Below are 25,907 nucleotides of genomic sequence, written 5' to 3' on the forward strand. Positions count from 1 at the left end.
CATCCATTTCCTGAGATTTCAGCAGTCACACAGGGAGATGGGCAAAGACAGACAGCAGAGCTGCCACCAGACTCTGGGCACTTCTGGGAGGGGAGGGCACCACTGGAGCAGGTCCCTGATGGAGAGAGGCCGCTTGAACCTGTTCCTCCCATTGCCGTAGGAGCCCTGTGGCTGCTGAGCTGCTCAGTGCCCCTCAGCCCTGCTTGTCTTCACTGGAAACTCCACCCTGACCCCGAGAGTCCTGCCTCAGAAAAAAAAAAAAAAAAAAAAAAAAAGATTTTTCTAAAAAGAATCATATTTGTTTAGAATTGCTAACCAAACCTATTCAGGGTGAAAATTTCCAAGTCTTGCTCCTACTGCTAAAGCAATTATCACTGGAAGAAACCTGCAATATGTGTTGAAAAGAACGACATATTTTTCAGGAGAAATACCCCTACTGGAGTTCAAATTCAAGGTGGCATTCGGAAAGGCAGGGAGCACAGCCTCTGCCCTCCCCTGGCACACCCATGCTGGGTTAGCTCCTTGCTGGGGACCTGCTTGAGAAAAGGGTCCTCGATGAGTCAGGATTAGAAGCGGACACAAATATATTTATAAAATCATTTTTAAAGAGTTTTTAATCCTCTTACTCCTTCCTGTAACACAACAGACCTTTGAAACACAGACTCGTTTCCTTTGCCCAGCTACTGCAGCCAGAAGAGGCGAGATGGACGGGCCGTGTCCTTGGGCACAGCTCACTACAGCGACAGTGTGAAGCAGGCAGAGCGCTCCAGCAGGGTCCCTGCTCGGGGACAGACACCTCCTTGCAACTCACACCTCAAATCTGCCCCTTCTCACACTGGATGAGCCGGGGAGAGCACATCCCGAGAGCACCTCTCTCTTCACCACCGCCTGGTGCTGCGGCAGAGGGTCAAAGCCTGCTCCTGCAGCCAAACTAAGCAAAGCCCATCCCCGCCCCAGCTGAAAACCCAAAATCATTATCTTCTCGGAACAGCTGGCCCTGGGGCTGCGAGGAGGAAGGGTGAGGGACCCTCAGCCCCGCGCAGCTCCCACTGCAGATTTACTGGCCTCCTGTCTCGTTTTAACAGAACGAGGTTGGGGGAGAGAAATACCACACATAAATTCGCACCATCACTCATACAGGGGGAGAGAAAAAAAACGCAGTCGTCTCCAAGATTTACGAGCCCCCCTGAGCTACAGCACAGAAAAAACAAAGACACACACACATACACACAAGGAGCGAAGGGAAACGTGATCCCACTTGCAGCTTTATTCCTTTATCATGTTCCCTGACAGCGACCTGGACCTGGGCTGTACGAAGAGGAAGCGTACAGAAGGTGTGGCTGCAAACAGCAGAGAAACGGCCCCAATTAGCAACATGCATTTTACACTTGCTTGGCACTTTTCCTTCTGGATGGCCTCAAAGCCCCACAGAAATCTTCCAGGCCCCCTTCTGACCGCAGCTGGACCTGAACAATCTGAGTCCTGCCATCCCAGTCAACAGAGCTGCTGCAAACTCAGCTGGTGTAAGCTGGGAGCAGGGTGCGCCCCATCGCTGTTTGCACCTTCCCTATTTGCGGGCACGTGCCCCCATAGGTGCTCACTGTCTGGGTGTCTGATTTCTCTTGCAGTTCTGCAATTTTTAGAGAGCTGTGCTCTAGCAAGGAAGAGATCTGTGGACCTAGATCCTTAAATATGTCTCCCTGTTTTGGACATCTTGCTACCTGTAGGAACCAGATCTCTTTAAACATCCTCAGTTCGGGCATTCAAAACTGGAGGCACCAACCAGCCCCATTTTTTACACAAAATCTTGTTTGTGGAATCTCCTGTCTCTCACAGAGACAGCAAATGGTACATGGGTAAATGATACACTTAAAACTATCTAAATCAAGTGAACATGACAAGAGCTTATCATCAATGATCAATCACGCTGCTTGTTGCTACATTCCACTCAGCTCCTTACAATATTATATCATCCGCATGGGCTGCACCGTGACAGGAACATTCCCCTCCTGCACGTGTGCACAGCCCCGGCGCACACCTCCACGCCGGACCTGGGCTCTGACTGCTGGGGAACGCTGCCACTGCTCAGCTGCTTGTAGGGGTTAGAGCAAAGGAAGCTCTCATGCAAATTAATTATTTCAATTAGGATTTGGCCTGGTCATTGTCTCTGAAGTTTCCAAAGCCCCAGTGAACGTCATGTCCTTGAAGCTAAGGCTACTCATCTTCAGCAGGCAAAGAAAGCAGACAAACACCCCCACAAAGCCTGCAGCAGAACTTGAAAACTCCTTGGAAACAGCAGAACTGGGATCTCCTGAGTGTCAGCTGAATTTATGTTATTAATGTCCCTTTACAATGTGAATTTACTAAACATTAATTTAAATGTTAATTAAAGTCCTTCTACCATTTCCACACCTCTCTCCTGCTCCTTTCAGGCTATGTTCGAACCCACAGACCTTACACTCAGCATCAGATCTCCACAGCCTGTTTTAAAAGCTCCCTCTTACATGTTTACCTTTAACAAAATCCGTCTGAGGGATGCTTGGAGAAGTTGCACCTGAGCATCTGAACAGAGAGGTACGTCTCAAAGAGGCAGTCCAAAAGCACTGTACGTTTTCCCACTGGTGCTCCAGCCACCAGTTTCCACCTCTTTCCCCATTAGCTGACACAAGCAGTTTCATCTTCGGCTGGCAGCCAGCGACCCCTTTGGCTTTCAGGCACATCATATGGCCACTCCCAATGAAGGCTCTTGGAGAGCCCCCCTGTCTCAGGCCACTGGGTGTCTGTGGGGTTATTTGGGTATGTTCCTGTTCAGGTGGGATTTCTGAAGTCACTCTGTGACTTCTACTTTAGCTTTGCCACGACCTGGAGTAGTGTCTGCAGATGTGATGCTCAATCCCTCCGAACACGTTTAGGAAGGGAATGGCAGGGCCATCCAGCCCTGCCACGGGCTGACAGCATTATGCTAAGAAGTCAGTGCAAAGGTTTTAAAAATAAAATGACTTGGGCGCAAAAGCCATCTGTGCAAAAGTCAGTGCTGAATTTTGATAGCTTTCTAGGAAAAAGGGATCTGTGCGGGAGTGCGGGAGCTGTGCACCAACCTGGGGGATGGCTCTGCCTGCTCTGCGGGAGGTACTGCCTCAAACAGAACTGCTTCAGGGCCACGAGCGGGCTGGGGGAGCACTATCACACTGCCCCAGTGGCTGCAGGATGATGTATTTGTGTCTCGCCATCACACCTGCTGTTCTGGAGCTCAAACACGCATTGCAAAAAGAGCCCAAACCTCACTCCAACCAGATCTCATGCAATCCAAATCCTCTGCTCTCCTACCTCCCAGAGCTTTTGTGCAGCACTTTCAGTGCAATTACATGCTAAATATCTGTCTGTCAATATGCTGGATCCCCTCAATTTGTATGACACGCTTTAACGCAGGCCTAGCCAAGCCTGCTGGAATGACAGCTATGCCCTCCAACCATAGACCGAGTGCTGCTGGGAGAGTCTGCCCGGCTCTGCGGGGAGCAGGGGAGGGGGAAGAGGGAAAACACGAGTGCCACCAATTAGCAGCCACGCTCGGACCCCTGCCTCGTAAGGAGAAGATGCTGTCTTCTTCTGCGTTGCTGGCTCTCCATGCAAAATCAGGCAGCGAATGCCCCGTCGTGTGTGTCACCCTGCCCCTGAGCAGCACACAGCATCTATCGCGGGTGGTTTGCCAGCACCCTGGGTAGCTCTTCCTGATTTTTCCTGGGCACTGCTGGCATACAGCAGCTGAGAATTAGATCCCTGGGTCTTCGCACTGATGCCACAGTATGGGTGTTTTAGTCATGCACACCAGGGAAGAGCCAAAGTGAAAAAAAAGTGTTCTTTTTGAAAGAAAGCCTTAAGCCCCCAGGCTAATCTTCCATAATATCGATGAATCTCTCCAAGCTTGTTTTTGTCTTCATGTCCAAAACAGCTGGGAAGGTCCTTAGAAATGACCAAATCCATCATTCTCTGGTAGGAAACGAGAAAAAAGGGCCAGAGAAAACTGCCTAACAACCAGAGAGAATTCTATTTAGTCAAAACCTGGGTACAAGGGGAGGGGGGGGTTAAAATGTATCCCAACTGCAAGCTGTCAGGACAACGAAAACCGACTAGAGGGACACGGCACTAAAAATAATGATTTTTCAGCCAGCAGCCAGACAGCCGTCTAATCCCAGCTGAATAGAGACATCACTCGAATAGCACCCGTCACTGTGACTGCTGATGCTGATTCCAGCTGGACAGGTCTCATACAGCCCAATAAACAAACCTCAATCCTATGCTCCAGTTAAACCTTTTTTTTTTTCTCTTTTTCTTTTTAATTGTGCTTTCTTTTCTGCATCCTTACTGTCTCTACTGTAACCTGAGATTTTTTTTTAAAAGTTACATTTAAAACGTTAAATGAAACCCACACGTTAACAACCCTGGCATTTCAAGGGACAACTCTGGCATTTGGCTGCAAAGGTGTTTGTAGCTGGGCTGCGGGGCTATTGCCTTATGTGATGTTTCACAATGTTCACGGTACAACACCCGTTTTTTTAACAGATAGAGGTTGTTGTTAATTTTCTTTTGGCCATCACAAGCATTTAACAAACACCTCCATATACCAAATGCCAATTCTTTAGCCTGGTATACCAGCTCTAGACGGGGATTCAGCTAGGCTGAATCCCCCACAACGGCTTCTCAAAGGAAGCCCTGTGGTTGTTGATGCCAAGACAGACAGGTGAAGGCGGTCTTTTGTTTGTTTTGCTGTTACTCGTCTTTGTTGGTGTTTGGTTTTTGTTTTTTTTTTTTCTCTCTCTCTTTTTTTTTTTTTTAATTTATGCAAGAATTTCCTAACTTACATTTATGGAAGAAAAGACAATAAATCAAATGGATGCCAGCCAATCCCTGTTGCCTGCACGTTGTAGCCTTCCCTCTAGTCCTCCTCTCCTTGCGGGATCCACTGCCCTCTGCAAACCAAAGGCACCTCCGTGGCTGCAGCCAGGGATGCACTACAGGTACCACAGAGCTGGGCCTCCTGCCTGGGCCACAGCTCTACAAACAACGTTAATGCTGGAGCAAGGCTGTGTGGGCTGCAACAAGCGACACGCAGCTGGACTTGTCCTGTACGGATCCCTCGGCGTGTGCCAGGCCGGGCCAGCTGTCCAGGCTGGGGATGGGCGCTTCTCCTTTCAAGACTCCCTTCACGCAGGCCTCGTGTCCTGTCGAGTAGCTGATATGCTTGGTTGCACGGTTTTGCAATGATTGCGACACGAGCGTGCGATCCAGCATCCCAGACAAAGCACGGCACGGCTGAATCCATGAAACACCAGCTCAGTCCTGCTGTCTCATAATTATTTTTATAGCCTTGAAACACAATGGTCCTGCTAGCTAACCACTGCAGTGCACCAAGGATGCTTTGCTTTGTGATTTATGGGATCTTTTTCTGGCCTTTCATTAGTGTTTAACTATGTCTATGAACAGGCAGAATCCAAAACCACCTACTTTGCTTTATGATAATGAGAACCACAGAAAAGCACCCCAAGGAAGCAGCAGCACTTCAGAAGTACCAACACAGCATCTTCTGGTCTCCTTCATTCCCTCTTGAAAGCTGATTGCTGGATCTGTTATCATAATTCACTGTCCCTCCCACACCTGGACTTTCTGTGCCATGTGAGCTGTGCAACTACAAATCACCTGAGAGAAAGAACGAAGGTCACAGGCGAGGATTTAAACCTGGCATTCAAGGCATGCGGACACTTGGGCAACCTCTGACCTAGTCTCAGAGGGTAGGAAATGAAGTGATCCAGACTAAAATGCCCCAAAATGAAAGTGCTCGGAAAGCAAACTGAAACACGGCTCAAAGTTTCCAAGCAGCCTCATTTTTACAGAGGGCTGAGATAAGATGCAGTTCTGCATTTTAAGCATGTCTACTGAAATACAGAGAACACCTCTGCTCCTTTTGAGTTCAAGCACGTTCTCTACTAAATGACCTGGAATTAATACCTGAGCTGATGTCAGCAGATGTCTAGCATTTATAAAAGTGAAGGCGAAACAGCTCAGCCCAGTGATTTTCCAAATGCTCAGAAGCAAAACATCCCAAAACATTTTCAAACACGGTGAAGTCAGAAGTCCCCAGAGAGGTCTCTGTGGAGAGATTTTTGGTTTAAAGTTGGCTTTATGTTTTTGTTTTGTTCTGTTTTCTTTTCCAGGCCTGAATGATGGTGCAAATCTGATGAGAATTAAGACAGTAAAGGAGCCTACAAAATCCTTTGGCTACACAGCCACACAGAGGGGGTCTCCAGAGAAGGAAATTTCATCCGGCTGCTTTGCTGACAGGAGAAGGCTCAGCGTGATAAAAGAGATCCTGCCACTTGCTCTGAGAAACCCAAGCAAAACCCTGCACTGATACATCTCTGCTGACACCTGCTCCAGCTGGTCCTTTGCAATTTGACAGGACTGGAGGGCTGACGGCTAAAGAGGAGGTGGGCCAGGTCCTGAGAACAACCGTAACATTTCTTGTGTCTGATCTGGCTCTTTGCTCTTACAAAAGCTGAAAATGAAAAAGCTCAAACATTTGGGCAACCCTTCCTTCATGCTGCCAAGGCAGAGCATGTTTCCCCGGTTCCAGTCTCAGGTGCCTCAATGTATTGAACATCTCCTGCTATACAGACTAAAATTCCCTCTGTAAGAACTTCCCCCTTGGCCCCTTCTCTCTGTTGTGCTATGTTCTCCCCATGCAGCCTATCCTCCCCAATGTTTCTCTCCTACTGTAAGTTCATTTCTCAGTACAATGTTGCTAGACACTTATTGCTTTTGCTTTTTTTTTTTTTTTTCTTGTCTTACAAACCAATCCTTTCATCTCCCTGCTCCCTGTAGTCCTTGCACGTTTATCTGTATATGAGAGCCTGGCTCTGTTTAGCCCTCTCTAGTCCTCTGGGGAATCAAATATGCACCCTGAGAACACAAAAATGTGAACTGTCCCTGGTCTAGGGCACAGCCGAAAAGCCTTGGAGGGTACAGGAGACCTGATGCAGCGTTGGGATGTGTAACACATCTTTCTCAATTTACATGAAACGTTCTTCTGCAAATATTGACAACTCCCAAAGTGCTGATAACCTCCATGCCACGCATTACAGACCATACACACATGCCACAGCACGACAGCGTCAGCTAATGTTTCTGTTAGCAAGTCTTAGAGAAGGGTTTTGTACCACGAGGCTAGCTTCGTAACTGCCTGCTTCCAGGCTGCTCTGTGCGTGTTATTGTTTGAGGCTATGATGTATCTCAGTTCTGGACTGGGAGGAGAACAGTATTATGGTCTGAACGTTATTGGAAGGCTAATTTTTCAATCGCACGTACTGGCACTGCTTTTCTTTCTGGACTGAAGGAGTGTTCAGTCTATTTAGCCTTTGTAATTCATGAAACAATAAATAAACAGGCGCTGACTGTGTTGTTCTTTCCTCCCCTTACAAATACATCACCCTGATACGTGTTATCTGCTGCAAACACCAGCCAATTTGCTCTTTCCTTTAGAGATAAGATGAAGCATCTTTTTCCAGTGAAGATGAATAGCAGAGACAGACTGCGTTACCTGGGGTCGGGATGGAGGTGCCTACCTGCCACGCATCTCTAGCCCACAGCCCTCGGCTGCTGCGCTAAGTAAGCCTTTCTGCTCCCAGGTACTCCACTTCCCAGGTGTTTCCCCATGTTATAGCTCAGATCTTGTAAATGGTTCTGTCAGAGGAACAAAATGTTTTGCCTTCATTTCATTCACTTTCAGTGCATCAGTGTTTAAACCCAGCCTGTAGTCACTGAAACTTCCTTTGGTAAAAAAAAAGACGCAAGAACAAAAATCAAGAAGGATTACACGCTGGCAAAATAAATACATAAATAAACAACCAAATAACAATTTAAGAACCCACTCCAATGTTATTTTCTAAAGGCTGTGCCAGATGGAAGACTGTCAACTAGGAGAAAAACTTGGAAAACTCCCATCCTGTCTTTTGGCCGAATGACTGTGAGCAACTGTACGTTCCACCCCGCCGATAGGAAAGGCAGCGACATGCAGTTCATAAATTATAACCTGCTCCTGCCATCAGGCATGAGTTACCGACTTGTGATTTTGTACAGATTATGCCAAAGTCATGGGAAATGTAAGCCGACAGGCTAAGCTCGCAAAGTCTCCAAAACGGCCCATGCTTGGTGGCACAGGTAACAACGTGTGTCCCCCAGCACAGCACACACTGTAATTCAGACCTCTGCCTCGCATGAGGTTTGTGGTTTACACATCATAAGACACATCAGTTCGTATGAGTGCAAGATGGATTTTCACTGCTCCACAAAGTGCATAACAATAGCTACCAGGCGTTTGTAACATTTTAATAAAGTTTGGCCCAATCCAGCCCTCCATTTTTTGAGTTCTAGGTGACTGGCCACTTGATTAAAGACTGGTCCTTGATGCAGGAGTTTAGGCAACTGCTCTGCTCCATTCTACTTTCACAGGCAAACACAGATTACGCAAGTGTTCACTAACTGATGCAAAGATTTGACTCTGATGCAACTAAAAGATTTTCCAGTGCCTCCTTGCTGCCTGCCCCGATATGATTTGCCTCCACATTTTTCCTCCTGGCTACAGCAGCCTCCCAGTTCCTATCTCACACCTCCCCAGAGACTCCCTGGCTTACGCAGCCTGGACTTGTCGGGCTCATTCCCAAGGGCGCAGCTCCCAGCAGCAGGCAGAGCCCCCTGCTTCCACAGGAGGGAGCGGCCACGCTCCCCCTGCAGCTGGTGGGGCACGGTTTCTCATGGTCGCCCTCCATTTTGGGGTCTATGTCCCCCTCTGCGCTAGGGTGTCACACTCCTGCGTACCGATCCATGTCTGCAAGGAAGGAATTTGCTCTTTGGTGACTTTGGCAGAATCCCAAACCCTGGCCCAGAGCACAGCATGATAAATAGGCTCTGCACCGAGCGGGTCTGTGGAGCCCATGGGAGGAGAAATGAATCCTCTCCCCCCAGACAGTGCAACAGCTGCTGGGCTTATCCCTCGGTTAGCGCCGCTGTGCTCCAGCCCCCCAGCCTGCAGCCGCCCTGCCTGCCCGCAGGAGGTGTTGCCCTGCCCCACAGCAGCAGCTGGGACCGACAGCGGCGGTCCCACCGCCCCGGCACCCCCAGCTGCCTCCCGCTTCTGCAAAGTCCAAACTGCGCAGCTTGGTCCATCCTCCCGGCCAGAGCTACCCTGGGTTGTGACGTGCCAGGCAGAGGCCCCGGTCACCCAGCATGTGCTCGTTAAGCTTTCGTGCTGTCCTCACATCACCGCCTTGTGCTCCTGCAGCCCTGAGCTGACGGCGGTGCTGCTGGGTGAGGCCCCACGGCCCACTCCGAGCAGCCCCAGGAACGCAGAGCAGCCTCCCTGGGGTTCGGAGGCAGCCTGGGGAAACCACAGCCCCTGGGGCCACTCCTGAGCTGAATTTTCTTCCCAAGGAAAGGAGAGAGCTGGTGTCAGGTGAGAATTTCAGGGTCTGGCTCATCAGATTGCAGGAAAACGGCCACCCTCGTAACCCCAAACAGCTGCTGTGTTTATAGTAAACATAAATGATAACTGGGTGGCCTTTGAAGCCACCATGTCCATTGCTGGTAATTATGGACAAGTGGATACAGCCACAACGATCCAGAGCACTCGCTTAATGTTCAGACATAATTATGGCCATTATCAAATTTCTGCCCCCTCAGCAAACAGGGGGATGGGGTCAGCCCTGCAGTACCACAGGCAGAAACACAGAAGGAGGGGGTTCTTTGGGCAACTCACGCTGGATAAAATTCCTGAGTACCACCTGGCGCAGTGAATGGAGACGCCTTCGCTGCGACGGAGGCAGGTGATGATGGAAGGCCCCTTGGGCACCCCAGCCAAATGGATTCAACACCAGGGCCTCCCACAGAGCCGTCCCGGCCCCTGTCCCTTAGGTCCAGGAGCCGGAGTAGTTCAAACACCAAATACATGCCTGGGAATGTCACTTCTTGAGTGAGGGGAGAGGGCAGCAGTGGCATTCCTAATTGCTAGGAGGTCTCTCGTGTGTGTTGGGAAGCCTTGCCCCCCACAGTGCCACCCCAGCCCAACCCACGCTGACTGCTTTGTGAAGGATGCTCCCGCTCCCAAACTCTCCAGCTTCAGGGCAGAGGGAAGTACCTACTCTGCAAAGGGCTACTCCAAGCACCAGACCTGAAGAAAAAGGTAATGCACAAAGCCTGTGCAGTGAGAACATGGAATGACCCCCAGGGAGAATTCTCAAACAAAATCCATCAAGTATGTCACTGAGAAAGGCTGGAGGAACAGGGGATGGATTTTACTCCAAGGAACCAACCTTTACTATAAGGAACAAACTGAAATAACTTTTGTAAAGTCAGCAACATAATGCTAGGATCCGTGTGGCATGTTTAGATTATAGAGCATCCAAAAATTCCCCAGAAGCTGTGAATGCCCAGCCTCTTTCAAATCACATGGCAGCTACATGGTTGTCGTGCTCTACATGCTACTATGAGAACATCACTACTGTGCCCTTCCGCTGGGTGAAACGCACCACCCACTGACACCTGGGAAGCCCAAAGGCCTTCTCGGTTGTGCTCTCACACAACAGCCCTTTTCCCCCTCTGGAGAAGAAGCACCAAAAGAGTAAGACCTCAAAGTGTGTTGCTCCATCAGGAGCAACAGCCCCAGGGTGGCTGTGAGACGGCGCGGCGCAATGGGGTGGATTGCAGCCCAGGCCCCGCTCGAGTGGGCCGGGTGGGCCGGAGGGCTGGGGTGGCTGCTCCCCTGGGAGCTGGTCCCCAAGGTCAGGGCTGGGGCACGGTGCCGTAAGAGCACTGGGAATGTGCTTACAGCTCTCTATTCAGTGGATAAACACAGGGCTGAAGTCTCTGGGGTTGTTAATCTGTCACCTTTCTCCAGCACTAAATTAATTTTTTTAAAGTGTTTAAAAGAAAAATAAATACAAAGAGAAAACAGGAAAGGTGATAAATGAGTCCCGCTCTGCTCCCTTCATCCTTGGGCAATACCACCCAGGTATCTGGCAGGGAGGAAGTATAAAAGGTCTCCGTGCCTTGCCAGCCCCGAGGTGCATTTGGAGTGACGGAAGCCCCAGCTCCCTCTCTGCCTCCCAGATTTACTCTCCTCTTCGTGTAGCTACAGGGGCTGTGATGCAGTGACCCTGCTGAGCTCCCAGGAAATTCTGGACTGTGTGAGCAGTGTTGTGCAAGTAGAAACATAATTCAACACCATTCCGAGCTGTTCCAAAAAGATGCGGAATTTCCATTGTGCCACCTTGATTCTCCCACTAAAAAGCTGGAAGAAAGCATCGCACAATCGGAATCTATCCTGTGCAGTTTGCAGCTGTTAAAACAGCAACGCATTGCCCTGATGTGGATGTGTTTGATGTAGACCAGAGCGTGTGAGCTGCCTGCTGCACTGGGCGGTGCATGGAGCTGGGGCCCGCAAGACCCAGAGCCTGGCCCACCTCTGCCCCCCTGCATGCCCATGACCGTGTTACTTTATCTCTGTGCCTCCGCTCCCCGTCTCACCACTCCCTCCACTCCATTTCCCCTGCCAGCTCCTCGTGCTGGGTATGCCTGCTGGAGTCTGGTGCGGATGACACAGACAGGCCCTGATACCTCTCTTACTAGTACTAGCATTTGCTAGGCAGCTTTTGCGTGACTCCTCATAATCCAGCGAAGGATTGTCTTTCCACTGCAGAACGTGAAACCCAGTGAGAGCAAGTACAGACACCGCCATCGCCCAACGAGCACAGACTGCATGACACACACGTCCTGCCAATGTTTGACATCTTATCCCTAGGAATCACTGCCTCCACCTCTCAGGGAAGACCTTCTCTGCTGCCCAGTGCCTCTGCAGCCAGATGCGATTGGCATCTTAGGCAGGAGGTGCATTAGGAAGTGCATTCCTCTGGGGAATCCATCCAGAGTTTCTCTCTCTCTTTCTCTTGCTAGGAATTGTAAGTGAAGAAAACAAGTGGTAGCATGTGGCAGAAGAGGAACATGCTCCAGAGAGTGCCGGAGTGAGCAGATTCCCAGTGACAACCACGCTTTCTGGTGCACAGATCACCTCAGCTGGATTTTCTACTCACTTCCTAATGCAGCTGCCTTTAAACAGGTTGGAGCAGAAGACAAACGTCCATCCCCATTGCTAACAGTACCTCCATACATGCACCATCTTTCCAACCAACAGAGCTGAACATTTCCCTGAGGTTTCGGCCAATTACTGCTCCTGATGCACCAACGAGGGCTGGCTCAGCAGGAGACATGCAAATGCCCACCGGAGCACTGGGCTGCTCTGAGCAGAGCTGCAATAATCTCTAGCCCAATATTTACCTTCCCGAAGAGCGCAGTGAGCAGGCACCCAGCAGCACCTGGCGGCTGGACAAAGCCCGGGCGAGCTGCTTCCTCTGCTTTGTTGTGAAAGAGGACGAGGGGCAGCTGATCATTTTTTCTCTCTAGCAGTATCACAGGAGTAATCAAACAGTTGTTGAAAGTTGGGAAGGGAGGTGTTGGGGCAGGAGGGGGAAACAGGACCGTGTGTTAACCTAAGTGATAAGCTGTGCCCAGCCACAGCTCAGCCTGCCTTGCAGGCAGGATGATGGGTGTGCGGGGTTTGTTCTGAGCAGTTCACCTGCTGCTGGCTTTCAGCACGTTTTATTCAGTAATTCTGTTTATCTGAGAGGCCTATTGTCATCACCTCCGTGCCGCAGGGCAGCCCTCAGGTGCAGAGCGGTCCGTGGGGCACTCGCGGCACAGCCACCGCCACGGCCAGCAGCCACACCAGGGGGGGCTCCCTGCTCCCTGCTGCTTATGAAAATTGCTTCCTTTGCTGATGGTGATAAACGCAGGCAAACAAACACCACTCTGCCTATTGAGCTTGTCTTTCTCCCCAGGACTTGAATTGCATGGAGTACTCAAAGCAGAATAAATAGACCTAATTTCTAGTAATGAAGCTGGAGTAGACAGGAGCAGGTCTGAGTAGCACTTGATGAAAGGTTCTGTTATGGTACTACTGGGTGAATGGAGGTGCTAAGCATGGCCATTGTTTTCAAGCCTAAGTTCCAAAAACACTTTTTCCCATATTTTGAGCTCCCATCTTCAGATGTAAAACCTCACCCAATTGATCCAAATACATTTTCACAGGATTTTTGGACCACTATTGGCATCACATACTCAACACAGAGCCCATTGGAGGCTCCATGCGCAGGGGATGGCATCCCACCTTACTCAGTTCTGTAAATTTTCTACAAAAGGGGGGTGTAATTCAGTAGAACCTGTGCCAGGTTTTTAAAGAAGCACCTGGGCAGAAGACAACAAACAGGGGAATGTTCACCACTCTCTTATGTGCCCTGAAGAAGACTTTAACTAAAATACAAAGCATCATTCCCTTGTGTGAGTACATCATCCGCTTCCCTGGTATTTACCCTGAACACAACAGAAAGGTGGGATTTCCCATGTCTCCTAGATGGCACCAAGGTTTCCTTAGCGCTACTGGGAATGACTTCCCGGAGGCCCCCAGAAATAACAGTTGCCTTTCTCACGGTGGCACTGCACTGCGGGTTTTCACACCACGAGTGGCCCACTGCCCACTGCTGGCTTCATGACTGCTGCAGCTGGTCAGCTCCAGAGCATCACAAGGCAACAGGGAGCGCACCAGGAGAGGCCGTCTGACGGTGGCTGCACCGCCACGCACAGACTTGCGGAGCACCAGCCCTAACCAGTACTGCCAGCGGTACCTCCGGCCCCATTCGAGTTCCTCTCCCCTCTGACTGGGCACTTTCTGCTCTTGGATCGAGCACAGAAGGGGCTGGCTCTCAGGCCTCCCCTTCAGAGGCACAGCCCCACGGCCAGCCTAGACCACAGCTGGTCAGGAATAACAGTGTGCAGCTGCCAAGCCCCACAGTCAGCCTCTGAGAGCCCTGCTATGGGTTTTAGTGGGATTTACTGCACTGAAATGCAGAAAATTTCGTTGCCTTTAGGATTAGTCTCTGCATTTGCACATAGAGCAGTGTGTATTGGCTGGGTCTGCTCCACTGCACATGGTGCTCAGTCCTTCAGTTACCTCCACCAGGACCTCTGCCTGCAGGACACCCACGCTTTTAATTCCTTCTATCAGCAGTCACCGCAGCTGGGCAGTTTCCGAATGCTACTGGAGCAAGGACCATCAGCAATTTTACAACAGCTAACCCAACCCGGGTTAATTTGTGCAGATTATGCATTGACCCCAGGTTTTCCAATGGAGACCAACATTACTGCAGTACAGGATTTTTATAGTGCTCTTTGAACTAAAAAGTAATCTTATAATTTTGAGGCATTTTAAATTTCCATTGTAAACGGTAAATAACAATGATGAAGCAAGGTAGGCTGAGGAAATGCTGCCTGGGCACAAGCAATGCAGCCCTCAGTCTCCACTCCAGCCACCAGAAACTCCACGGGAAGTCCAGCTGCATTGCCAGGTAGCATCCCACAAGAATAACAGATAAACACACGCTTCCCAAGCCACTGGGCACTATATTTCTTCTGATGAGAACCATCCATTATTCCTCCATCCTCCTCTCTGCATCACATCAGCGAGAGGTTTTACAAAGCAAGACAGGGGACAGGTTTATTTACTCCCAGCTGCACTGCACAGCACCTGGGCTCGTTCATATTGGTTACAGATGACCTCAGGTCTTCCATTATGGGCTAATGTCTGCAGCCCTCTGACCTCCGGAAGTGCTCGAGGAAGAGCTGCAGTAAATCAGAGCAGCACTTCGCAGGGGAGGAAGAAAGTCGCTCCTTACCAATCTGCCAGCGGGAGAGGAAGGGCTCCGGCTGGGCTGCTGCAGGGGAGCGTGCTCGGCTGCTCGGCAAACTGCAGGCAGAAGTGGGCGTTGTACTTGCACTTTGCCAGCGAGGGGTTGTTGCAGTGAAGCGGACGGGCAGTAAGCCTGGCTGCATTCCTCTTTCCACCTAGGCAGGCAGGGGAGAGCACAACAACTGACTTCATACTGGCTTGTGACACAGCTGACTTGTGTGCACAGGCCGACTTCTGCACTCGGCCAGTACAAACACGCTCTGCATCACATACAGCTCGATGGCACCAGTGCATGTTCCTCTGCTTGAAGGCACTGCGAATGTCACTAGAGCCACGCTGCCCCGGCCTGAAAAGAGCTGCAGCAGCTCCTGGACTCACAGCACAGATGACAAGGACTGAGGGCTTGTTCAGGCTGCTGCTACCAGTGGTTTTCAGAATGCCATCTGAGGACCAGTGTTTGCGGTGGTGAGAGTGGCCAATGTGATGACCACCAACAACAGAAGGTCCCTTAGGAGGTTTTTGACAGCTACAAGTTAAATCCAGAAGTGTAAAAATGGTGGGCTGCTAGGCAATCTGGAGATGTCTGAGCAGGTCACTGCTTGGCACAGATGAACGGTTTTGCTGCTTTCATCTGAAGGATGTCTGCTCTCACACACCTGCTCTATCACAAAGTGAAGGCTGCATTTCAGAAGCCTACACTGAAGCCTACAATCAGACCCGACCACTCTGCTCACCAGAAGTATCTAAACAGTCCAAATTAGTCTGTGTGGAGTCAACCTGAGGATGTTGTTAAACACCCTGTGCACCAGAGCATGTAGGATTATAGGAGGAAGCAATAATGTAACCACACAACACCACACTTGCAAATCATCTTAACCACAAGCAGTTCTCCCCATGAGGATGGAAATAATTTGCCACATCCTCTGTACAGACAAGTGGAGCCCCAGGAAAGGGCACGGAGCAGGGAGACATGTTACAGAGCAGAGCTCCTGTCTCTGCAGGTCCTGTGATCAGCACAGGATTTCAAAATTTGTAGCATGCAGCTCCTGGGGAGCTGCAAATGTAAAAGCAGCTGATCAGCCTGCTCAGCTCTGAAGAAGGCTTGGAAATACAACATCGCACCTACATACATCCTTCATCCCAGGAGCAAGAACACCCAACAGGAAAAGTAAGGGAAGCGAAGGGAGCACAAGGATTTGTAATGTAATCAAATGCATCATGTACTTAAAAAGTCTTCTGTTTTCTCATGTACACTATAAAAAGGTCACTTTGTATGCGTTTTTTTTACTGCTGCCCATCTCCAGAACAAACACTGCAATTTTACTCTCCCATAACTGCTTCTTGGCTCCTTCTGCACATTCCAGTAGAGCAGTATCACAGACTGACTTCAGAAAGGACTTAACTCGATCAGCTGATCTAGTTCATTGCCAGACCAGCATTACTCCCTATTGTATGAGGACTAACTCTTCAGGGGAAGAAGGGTGTAACATCCACCCAAAGGACAGGCTCTGTCCTTCAGGATACAGGAATTAGTACCAGAATCATTATTTTTTTTCTGACAGAGCTTAAGTCCAAGCCATACAAGAAGCAGGGCCAATGGCGAAGCATCACTTCCTGATGACAACTCGCTAGGTCACCCGGAGAGGTTTTCTGTGGCTTATATGCTTTGGGGTTTTTATTTGAGGAAGAAAGTTTACAGTGAGGAGGTTTTTGTTTAGCTACAGTTAGAGACATGCTCAGACCAAAACCTCTTAATTACAAAATCCCAAATCTGGACAGAGCCACAGATTCACAATTCTGGCCCAGCTTTCCATTACCAGGACCAGTAATCCACTAGGATCAGCAAACATCTTTTTAACATACAAATTTGAGGCTCAAGCAGCCACACCAATTCAGATGTTGCAGCAGGAGCAGCATGTCAGTATACGTGCAATATAGCACAGATTTTGTTCTCTCAAGAGTCAGCAGTGCCAACTGTGAGACTGGGAGCCTGGATCCCAAGTCAGTCTGAACGCAGTAAATGTGACATCCCATTTCTCAGCATCTCCCTTTAACTGCTCGTTTGCCCCTTGCTTGGTGTTTCAGAAGTACCAAGCAGCAAGATCCAGCCCTGCCAATTCTGTCACTTTTCACTTGACAACTGTTCCTCTTCCACATGGTGATAACGACTTTGAAATTCACTTGGCGTTTCAGTTTCCTTCCTGCTTCTCTCAACAGCTACACAAATGATTGTCAACACGTACAGAACAGTAGTCTACCATGAGCAGATAAGCATGAAGTGCACAGGAGCCTGTGTCCATAGGGTGATTCCCAAAAGCAGACTTGCATGCATTACAAATTGGGTAGAATAAATAATTCTAGTGGAAAGAACGGCATTTACACCCCAAGCCAGAATTCTGCATGTGCATACATTACCAAACCTGTGCACGGTGATAGCTTATCTCAGTCCTATTAGACTTTCCCTACAAAATTATCATGTTCTCAGGAGGTTACTTGTCTTTCACTTTCTTATCTTCCTTGGTGGAAAAGTAGATTCGAACATTTCTCTAACAGCAATAACAACAAAAATGCAAAATAAAGCCCATATACAAAACCAAAGTTATTTTTTGTGTTGGGTACATTTAATGCCAGTTTCATGTTATGACAACTCAAAAAACTGGGGTTGCCCATCAAGACACTACCTGAAACAGAACAAAAAATGCAGCAAGTCTGTACCCGAAAAGCAGCATCACCAAGGTGGTATGCTGGTGGCACACCGGTTTTGGCAGTGAAGATATCCTTGCCTTCGGTGCTTCATCCTGTTCCCAGAGTGATATTACAGGAGCAGTTTTAAAATCAGGCTCATTCAATGACCAGGTTTATAGCCCAAGCAGCTAGGGAGAGGGGAGCAGGGGGAATACACATGCTGCCGAACACCAAGCCTTCCTCTACAGCAGTGCAAGGGAGTCCAGCCAACAGCACGCTGGGGAAACCCTATTGACACAGCATGCAGGAAGACCATGCCAAGAGATTCGTCCTGCTCCTCCTCATTCCTCCTCCACAAGCACTGCTTAGATCCCCCTGGAAATGTCTTTTGTTCTTTTGTTTTCTTTAAGCAAGCAGTTCTCTTTCATGAGCATACCCATCAGTCAGCTGCTGAAGAGCAAAATGTGGATGCTTACGTGGGCACTTCAAACACCAGTGACATTTCAACTTGTGCTAGAATTTTAAAGGTCTCTAAAACAGGAGTAAATGCAATTCAAGTGTGCAAAGTAGCTTTTCTATAAAGAGGAATAGATTGAATTTGACAGTTTTGAAAACTTGATAGTGTCAGTGAAATCTTGCTACTGTGAAGACATCCAGTCTTTGCTCCCTCCCATAATCTATCATTTTAAAACCTGTTTGCTGAATGTTTTTACAGGTACTGTAAAGTGAGAAAACTTCCAAATTCACACTTCTCACAGTATTTTTTTTTGCCACAGAGAATGTTACTGCAATTAGTCTGGTTTGTAATGGAAAGCAGATGAAAGTATAAATTAAATCAAAACCTTACCACATATCTAAGGTGTTTTCATGCCATGCATCCCAAGAAGTTTTCCCAAAACCAACAACATTAAATTTAAAGCTCAAATATTTCAACCAGACCCAACAAATGCAGATTAAGTTTAAATTTAAAAAGGAAGTTAAAAGATTTTTCCTTCTCCTCACCTGCCAAGTCCTCAAAGTTCGGGGCTCTGTGTTCTTCTTTCAACACTTAGCGGCAGAAACACCTAGGGTTGAGTGGAGAGATTTCCTCCTCACACTGGCATTATTCATTATTTCTGAGGTGTTGACAAATGTCTTCAACACTATACAATGCATACAAACACAGAGTCCCTGCCCCAATGAATTTACAGTCTGCGGCTGTTATCTTTGTTCTGCTTTGGTATATCACCACAAATTTCATCAGGGCACCAGATGAGCCCAATACAGCTTCCACCAGCAGTTTTCCACTGGTTTTGATAGGAGTTGGACCAGCCCCAGGCAGACAAAGTTATAGGATTAACTATTGCAGGAGAAAGCTGAGGTCTTGGCATGTGAGCAAACAGCAAAAGAACTGATTCTCAACAGTTTTGTTTCAAATTAAAAATATATTTCGAAGTTTTCTCATGTAATACATTTTGAGAACATAAAGAGTTCCCTTTCACTACATCTTTCAACCAACGCAGCGTTACAGATCAACCAGCAGTAGGTGATTTCTGAACCAAGGCAGACTGGCAGCTACAGTAACAGCTCCAGCTGGTGGAAGCTGGTGAAAGTTTTGTTTTGTTTTCTGGAATTTTGTGCTAAGCTTTCTGCCATCATGTTTCACATACTGGAAGTGTGTATTTTCTCTGACATTTTGAAAGTTCCCAAGTGTTCCTGTGAATAGCTTAAGAAATCTACTCCACATTCAAATTGCTGCGATTTCTGTATATCCAAAATTGTGCGCTCAGGTACTAGCCCTGCCTTTCCTCAGCTGTAGCTTGTGGAAGAGAGCGCATAGGCACGCGGTCCTGGGCGCTTACACGCACAGAAGGCACAGACACCTATGAACACCCAAAAGGTAACATGAGGACAGCACCAAATGGAGATATTGCCTGTCTGGTTTATGCTCTACATGGGTCTTTGGACACATTGCTCTGTAAGCCAAACTCTTTTTTGAACCTGGTAATCATTAATTACTGCTGTTCAAGCAGCATTTGGAATCACAAGTGAAACACATTCTAGCTAAGAGCAGAATAGGCATTACTGCTGTGACTGGGGAAAGAAGCATCCTAAAGCCACGTGCCCCAGTTACGACTGATTCATATGAAGCCAAACCCAAGAATTAGCACATCCAAACGCCATGAGGGCAGCTTACACCAGACTGGCCTCGCCATGCCATAAACTAGGCTAAGTTCAAACACCGCATGACATGACTGGGAATCCACAGAGTTCACAGAGAAGTTCCAAAGCCCCATTCCCTCCATGTCCCCATCCAAAGCCTTCTCCAGCCTACCTGGTGCTGTCTTTGGGTCTGGAAGGACGAGAAAGTGCTTTCCTGATGATCGTGTTTTGGTAATCTGCTCTCTCTTCCAGGCAGGACATGGCCATTAGCTGTGCTAACATCCAGGCAAGATGCTGGTTCCTCTCCTTCTGTCCTCCAGCTTAGCAGTGCTTCTTGCAGGTATCCCTGGTTACAGGTAGTATTTTCCCAATCATCTCAGAGACATCCTCCTGCCTCCAAGATTCAAATTCAAAAGTCATCAAATTGTTTTCCATCCTCTTCCTCAATCACCTGGCTCAGCCACTCAGCCGTCCTAGAAAGCAAAAATCAAGATCATGAGATCTGTGTAAAACCACACCCAGTTTACTAGAAAATGTGACAATACCACAAAAGTTTGCTAGTCCAATTTTTGTGTTCAATCCAACCAAATTGCTCCATAATCATTTTTAATGGCAAATGACTAAAATAATACTGTTTCTTGCTGGTTTTGCTATTGATGGTGGGTTTTTGTTTTTGTTTTTTTTTTTTTTTTTCCTATTTCTTTGATATTTTCAGAAATCCCAAAACAAATGTATGCATAGTTTTAATTAGAAAGTATCCAGCCTACTTACCTGGAAACACTGTTTGGGTATTTAATAGGCAACTACTCGTCTACAGTGCATGTAATTATTTACTTAATTTCCTGAACACAATGTTTAGAACTTATTGAAGTTTTAACTTGTTTGGTTTTTTTTTTTTTGTTTGTTTTTTTTTTTTTGGAAAAGCATAACCTGAGTTGTCTTGTCTTCTGTAGCATCATCCTACTGATTCCATATTCCATGAAGAGACAACAGGACCAGACAGTTATCAACTGGATTCAATGCATAATTCAAGAAAATCTCTTTCCATCCTAAAACTATGTTTTTTGTGAAACCACTATGGTATACAAGCCTTGTATCAGGTCAGTGATTTGGATAGGAAAGAGTTTTGGCCACATCTTTCATACGGGAATGGAATGCTTTGAAGTGTGTTAGATTTAAGTTATTATGAAAAAAGGAACCACTGGGAAGATCATATCCAAGCTTAATTTCTGAATGCTTCCAAGATTTTAAATGCTCAGGCTCAGAGAGCAATTCCAAGTTCTGTATAGAAGCTGCCTTATGCTCGAAGGAAATAAGGACTCCTGAGGAACTGTGACTGATTTCCTTTATAGACCCTGGAAAGTCTTTGGGGAAAAGAGACTTACATGGTCTACATTTTCACCATCTAGAAATAACCTCTTCTCACTCCCTGCCTCCCCTTTACTGCCTGCTGCCTCCCACTCACCCATTTCCCATAAAGGTTGTTTCCAGACACAATTGATTTGAAACCTCAGATTATTCTGTTAAAATTGCTGACTTTGGACTTGAGACCCCAAGCCAGATTGGGACAATCCCCTCAGGTCCTTTCTCCAGCTAATTTATAGCAATTTTTGTTGAGACAAGGAGTTATGGTCTGTAAAAGGCTTGCTGTCGGCCTCTCATAAAACCCTAGCACCCTGTCAGAGAAGGGCCAGAGCCTGGGAAGAAAGTTTCGGCAGCGATCAGCTGGTTTCCAGATGGGTGGCCTTCTACACACTGTCCAATCCCATGGGTCCAATAAAGCAGCCCTGATTTTGCACTTTAAAAAAACAAAGATACAAACCCTCCTCTACTCTCAGTTAGGCTTTATAAACACGCTTCCAGTCTCCACGTCAAATTTATTAAGGAGAAATTCATTCTGCCGTCTCTCCTCTTTGCTCTCTTTGCACGCATGTGACAGCCCCTCCTGCTCCAGTTTCTCACTTTTTCATGGGGTGGAGAGAGTTGCATCATGATTTACATCCTGCTGGGTTGTTTTCCCATCAGAAATAAAGAAGGGGGCAAACAAATCAGAAAGTTGAGGGATTGGCCTCCAAGGTATAAAACCACCCACATGAGGCAATGTTTGTTCTCAGTCTGGCAAAAATTCTCCTCTTGTTCTGTCCTCTCCAGCTTAACAAACCAAAAGAGGACGTGATTAAGAAGGTAAAAGGTTGCTCAGCAGCTCCAGTAGTCAGAAAACAGCACACTTCTGGCTAATTAGGTGAGGATGCTGCCTCAGCAGAACCAAGGAGCTCCTGCTCAGAGGGTCTGGTTCTGCCTCAGCACAGAAAGCAAATTCACCCCAAATTGAAGGACTTTGACTTCAGTGTGGCTTTGACTTCTAAGTAGGAAATCTCTAACAGCCTCTAGACAACTGTTTAACCAGCTACCATCTACATTAATTGTGATGTGCAGTATTTTCCCTGTATTTAGCTCAAATTCCCCTTTTACTTTCAACTCATTGCTCTTACTGACATCTTTCACTTCGGCAGTGCCAGGATTTCACACCTGGTGTTACCCTGAAGGGAACCAGGACTGGCTGATGTGGCTCCTGTGCCTGGCAGACATCTCAGAGCCAATATTCAGGCCTTGGATTTTCCTTTTAAAGCTGCAACTTTAAGCCCATTTTTGTTCTTATCTCAACTCAGTCTATAAACACTGCTACTCCTAAATAGGACTCTTTAGGACCATTTTCTCAGCTAGCCAGTCAAGATGACAACCCTGATCACAACTTGTTCAGAAAGTCAAAAAGCAGCAAAAAAAGAAAACAGTTGTAGGGGCAGTCTGATTGTCTTCACAAAGAGTGGGTAAATGTCACATTTAATCAAGATGTAGAACTAAATTTTTGGACATCACAGATGTCTGCTCACTAAACACGTAGTTAGGGGTGATCCTGGAATTGGAGTACTTAGACTTGGACTTTCTACCAAGCAAAATAGTGGGAACTGCTAAGGATAAGGCTGATCTAGCTAATATTCTTCAAAGGTTCTTGTCTGCTTGTTTGTTTGCTTACATTTTCTAGTAGTTCCCTTATCAAAGATTCTTAATGTTGTTACGGGGTGAGAAGAAACAGCCTCTTGTAGATTAGTAACTGATGAAAGAGAGTAAACTCCTTTCTCATAGCAGAGCAGGGTTGCTGAGACACTGTTCCAAGGAGCTGTCCTGGCATCTTCTAGGAGCCCGCTTTCATGCACGGGTTGTTGAGCTGTAGCACGATGCAGTAATGTCACATGGCTAACACTGCCTGGGAATGCTCTACCCACGTAAATACTTTTCATTGAAAAATGATCCATGTGAAAGGCACAGATGTTGTTAGGCCAACATGTTGTTAGATGCTTTATGGTACAACATGATTGTTGGCCTAAAATATCTGTAAAGCTTCTTTCAAATTCCACATCCGTATGCACAAATGGAAAAAACATTGCCCTCCCTGTTTTGCCTCTATATAACACTCTACGGCAAGGCATTTTGCAAACCAGAGACACATTTTTGTGAACAATCCCAGGTGTAACATTTCCCCATGGGAACAGATCTGCAGATTTTAATGCATTTTGCTACTGGTAATTGTTTGCAGAATGGAGAGCATCTCAGAATTGCAATTTTTATTTGAGGAAAATAAAACCTTTGCAAAACAGTGAGAGCTCTGCCTGTGTACAGGCAGAACGAGGTCTTTGGGAAGAACCCTGCAATGTGCTCACCCCTGGGAGGCAGAGTACAACCAGCTGGCAAGGGGGATTTCTAGACCATAACCAAATCACCATGCAAGTCCTTCACTTTGTAATGTCGGGCTTCTCTGCAGTAGCTATGTGTCACATCTTCAGCAGAGACAATGCGTATTTCCCCATCGTTTCTCTGAAATATCCATCATAAAAATCCAGCTTTGCTCACCATGACTTGCAGCCCCCTGAAGGCCATAACCAGTTTCTGACAGACTTCAGCACAGACAAGATTTCACTCTCAGACAGGAACAAATCTTTAAATAAAAACAAAGTGTCCCACAAACAATTACAGTGTTTTCCATCAACACAGTATTCGGCAGCCTCAGAAGTGCTGACACTGTTAGCGCAATGAATTTTTGGTGGGAGCCTACAGGAAGCTCATGGTGTAGGATCAGGGTTATTACACCATTTTTAGAGGCATAAAATTCCCTCACTAGGTGCACTGAAAAGTAGAGCTCCTTTGCAAAGGATTAATACTTAACAGCCACTATTAATAAGCTTTCAGCACTGCAGTTCGGGATTGCCACAAAATGCTGTTACCAAGATTTCCCGTGCAGCCCTGCCCATCTGCAGTATTTACCAGAGAATTTAAAGTACAGTGGACTTGAGTTTTCCAGGGAGCAGCCATCATTCCTGCGCTCTCTCTAGAGTGACTACTGGAAGCCAAAAGCATTTAAGCAAAGCTAGATAAAATCAGCAGCACCCAATGTGGGTTCTTTCTGGTTTCCTGCAAGTAAACAGACATGTTTACAAGGGGCTGTACATTCACATCAATCATAAGGTGACTTTGTTTACAGTAGAGGAATTTCCTGCAGGCTTTTGCTGTCCTGGTTTCTTTCTCTTTGTATTTACTTTTGTTCAAATGCAATTTAAAAAAGCCATAGGTACTCCAGCTCAATTCAAAATGTGACACACAGAAATCTGAAACAGGCTATAATTCATGCCCAGATTTAGTTGTTCTTTTTCTTGTTTGTTTGTTTAAGCTAACACACACCTCCGCATTAAAAAGCCACTTTTCTCTACCCATCCAATTCATCTACACCTGGCAAGAAAGCAGCTTTGATTTGTCTTCTCCATAAAGAACTGCTTTTCTCATCAAGCCCACAAAACACCAGAAGCCCACCTGACACAGGGATTGGGCTTTTACTTCAGGCATTTAAGAGGCAGATCTCTCAGAGGAATTAAAGTCAAAATGGTCTTGAATGCAAATGAAAGACTAGCATTAATATCAGCTGAGAAGCCAGGGATTAGGCAGTTTTGCTGCCGTGAATAAGAGCAAACCATTTCACACCCCTTGATAAAGTAAAGAGTGACTGCAATGGGGATTTAATTCGAAGAACTGCTGCAGAGTTTGGCTACAAACTCCAGAACTTTGACAGAAAAGTGCATCTCAACAGCAAGTTCTTCATTTTCTACGAAAGAAGTCAGAAAACCTCTAAAGACGACTTCTGTACAAGAGCTTTTTATCTGCAGTCACCCAGAGATGGATACAGCCAAAATTTGAATTAAAGGAGCTCCATGGTCACTTCTGCGTGATGCCACTCAGAGCAAACATGCCGCAGTGAGCCACAGGGCAGGAGGGAAGCTACAACACTCCTGGCCTCACTTCTCTCTGGTTCTTCCCTTCAGCCCCAGCTGTGCCCGGAGAGCAGACCTGCTGCTCCTGGTGCACAGCGATGAGCAGGGCCCACAGCGGTGCAATGTGACCACTCGTTAGGTCACTGGGGTTTGTGACACCCGAGCACAAGCAAGCATTAACAGGTCAAACAGAGGAAGTGCCAGGAACAGGCACTCCTTTGACACACAAGCTTGTATATCCCACAGAGGCCGCTAAAGACAGAAGAGCTAGAGCAGGAAGTGCAGAGCCAGGGGGTTGCAGAGAAAAGCGAAGATCCCTGTTTCCGAGCGGCAGAAGAGGGAAGCGCTGCCCCCACTTGCCCTTCCAGGTAAGCTGGAAAAACCTGAGCAGGGCCCACATGAACATGAGGCTTTGAGAATTTCTTTCCAGTAGTCTCCAATGTACAAGCCATGATTCAGTACAAAAATAGTCTAGTACGGGCTGTCTTTGTTAGCATCTGTTAGCAAGAATGTCAGCTAATCAATACATTTTTACTGCCAGATACCTACAGGGCTGGAAGAGACACCATTTCTGACATTATTTTCAATGTTCTTCTTACAGCTCACGATCCTGGAAGCAGTTTTCCCTCACCTTGTGTGGCATCGTTACTCATCTTCACCGATGCTTATCTAGCTCCATCAATCTGCAAATGCCCATCCAGAGAGCAGTGTCCCTCTAGACACAGCCAACTAAACCCGCACAGCTAACCTTCTCCTCCCCATCACTTCATCCTGCCAGGCTGCGGCTGGGTCAGGATTCAGTGCTTCATGGAGCGAGCACCCCTGTAGCTGACTCGCACTGTCCCCACAGAACAGCTTCGCTGCTCTAGGCAAAGAGAGTGAAAAGCTGGGACTTGGCAGTGCACAACAAACAAACCTTC

The 25,907-nt window shown here is 47.4% G+C and overlaps 1 protein-coding gene across 1 annotated transcript in view; it reads right to left on the reverse strand.

Annotated features, from left to right (window-relative positions):
- TBX1 (T-box transcription factor 1) overlaps positions 1 to 25,907 on the reverse strand; it is a gene marked incomplete at its 5' end in the record, with an annotated part of 143,915 nt that overhangs the window by 106,319 nt on the left and 11,689 nt on the right. The window contains one exon of the mRNA XM_084538988.1: positions 19,842 to 20,142. The remainder of the gene's footprint in view (positions 1 to 19,841; positions 20,143 to 25,907) is intronic.

The sequence above is a fragment of the Aythya ferina genome (genome assembly GCF_964211825.1).
Source record: "Aythya ferina genome assembly, chromosome: 17".
In the NCBI taxonomy this organism is placed as follows: Eukaryota; Metazoa; Chordata; class Aves; order Anseriformes; family Anatidae; genus Aythya; species Aythya ferina.